A 2,743-nucleotide genomic window follows, 5' to 3' on the forward strand; every position below is an offset into this window, starting at 1 on the left:
CCCAACATCACCCTGGGGGGTGGGGGGGTTAGGAAGGGCCCCCTCATTAGGGCCGGGCGGGAGGGCCGTTCGTGTGTGTGTGGTTTTTTTTTACACGCGTTTCACGCCGCAGAGTGACGCGCCCCCCTCTGCTTCCCCTCCCCCCCGGGACCCTTTATTGCTGTCCGGCACCCCCAGCCCCGCGGCTGAGGGGAAAGAAGGAATGGACAATATAAAAGAAAGTAAAATAAAGTAGAATAAAATAAAATAATTTTAAAGAAAACCATCAAAAAAATTGAAAATAAAAATATTAAAAGAAATTTTAATAAAATAAAGTAGGACAAAATAAAATTTAATTAAATAAAAATAAATTTAAAATAAATAAAATAAAAATAACATAAAGAAAATACAATAGAGAAATGAAATAAAGTAAGCAAAATAAAAAAGTTAGTCATAGAATAATTAAATTAATAAAATAAAAATACAATACAATTAAGGAAAGTAAAAGCAGAATAAATTAAAGTAAATAAAATAAAAATATAGAAATTGAAGAAATTTAAATAAAAATAAAATTGAAAACTAAAATAAATTGAAATATAAATAAATAAAGATAAAATAATAAAATAATAAAGTAAAATAAAAAATAAAGGAATAGAATAAAAAATAGAAAAAATAAAAATTAAAAAAAATTAACCAAAAAAATAATTAAATAACCAAAAAATCCTGAACAAGTTTAGAAATTAAAAAAAAAAAAAAAGAAAAGAAAAACGGAAAAATACCACAAAGGAAAAATACGAAACCATATTAACAAGTGAAAAACAAAAAGTGAAACCGCCGAAATTTCAAACCCACAATAGAACGGCAGAAATGGCAGAGCATGAGGCGGCAAAATCCCTGCAGAGCGGGGCAGCAGCCCCGGAGCGGTGGGATCTGTGGGCAGTGCGGGCAGGATATGGACTGGCTAGAGGGTGTGCAGTGTGTGCAGTTGTGTTAGGTTATGTACAGTGTGTGCGGTGTGTAAGGTACAGTCGTGTAAAATGTGTACGTTTGTGTACAGATATCTACAGTTGTGTACAGTGTATTCAGTGTGTGCAGTTATGTACAGTGTATTCAGGGTGTGCAGTTATGTACAGTGTATTCAGGGTGTACTATTCAATAATAATGAAGAAATTTATATTAATTTCATTTCATTTCATGTATTTCATTAATTTTATTAATTATTAAATTAAATTAATTTAATTTCATGTACTTAATTTTCACAACAACTAATATAATGATTCTATTTTGATGTATTTTATTATTTCTATTTCATTAATATTCCACAATAAAAAATTTATTATTTAATTAGTAAATTTTATTTATTTCAGTCTTTTGTATTTGATGATTATTTCAAATAATTTCATTATAAAGTTCTTAGCTGCTATTTTGAATAAATTCAATATTTTTATTTACCCTGCCAATTCATAAAATCAATATCTTAATTAGAATTTGTTATTTAATTAATTATAAAATTATTACTATTAAAATATTTTTTTTTACACTTAATAAACTGTTCCATCCATTCATTAATTAAATCCAACATTTATTAATTTCTAATTAATTTCCTATTTTATTTCAAATTGGATTTCCAGAAATGATTTCTAATTTTTTGTCAATTATTCGATTTGATAATAACAATTACCTTCATTGACCCATTAATAGATCCTATACTTGATTAATCAATATTTACAATCGCTAATTAATATTTGGTAGACAATAGGGAATCTATTAGGGGAATTATGGTCAAAAATGGGAATCTGTTAGAAATACGGTAAAAATGGGGGGACTTGGGAATATATTAGGAGAATTACGGTAAAATTGGGATATATTAGGGCAATTACTAGAGAAAATTGGGAGAAACCTGTGACTGTATTAGGAGAATTACAGTAAAAAAATATGGGAGAAAAAGGGGGAAATTGGGAATATATTAGGAGAATTACAGGAGAAAATTGGGAGAAAATTGGGAATATATTAGGAGAATTACGGGAGAAAATTGGGAATCTACTAGGAGAATTATGGTTTAAAAATTGAGACTCTATTAGGATAATTACGGTAGAAAAATGGGACTCTATTATGAGAATTACGGTAAAAAATTCTGAGAAAATTGGGACTCTATTATGAGAATTACGGTAAAAAATTCTGAGAAAATTGGGACTCTATTATGAGAATTATGGTAAAAACTTGGGCGAAAATTGGGAAGTTATTAGGAGAATTGTGGTAGAAAATTGAGACTCTATTAGGAGAATTACGGTAAAAATTTGGGAATATATTAGGAGAATTATGGGAGAAAATTGGGAGAAAATTTGGAATCTATTAGGAGAATTATGGTAAAAAATTGAGACTCTATTAGGAGAATTACGGTAAAAATTTGGGAATATATTAGGAGAATTATGGGAGAAAATTGGGAGAAAATTTGGAATCTATTAGGAGAATTATGGTAAAAAATTGAGACTCTATTAGGAGAATTACAGTTTAAAAATTCTGAGAAAATTGGGATTCTATTATGAGAATTACGGTAAAAACTTGGGCGAAAATTGGGAAGCTATTAGAAGAATTATTGTAGAAAAATGAGAATCTATTAGGAGAATTACGGTTAAAAATTTGGGCCTATATTAGGAGAATTAAGGTAGAAAATTGGGAATATATTAGGAGAATTATGGTAAAAATTGAGACGTTATTAGGATAATTACGGTAGAAATTGGGACTCTATTAGGAGAATTACGGT

Source organism: Geospiza fortis, unplaced genomic scaffold, assembly GCF_000277835.1.
Source record: "Geospiza fortis unplaced genomic scaffold, GeoFor_1.0 scaffold143, whole genome shotgun sequence".
Classification (NCBI taxonomy): Eukaryota; Metazoa; Chordata; class Aves; order Passeriformes; family Thraupidae; genus Geospiza; species Geospiza fortis.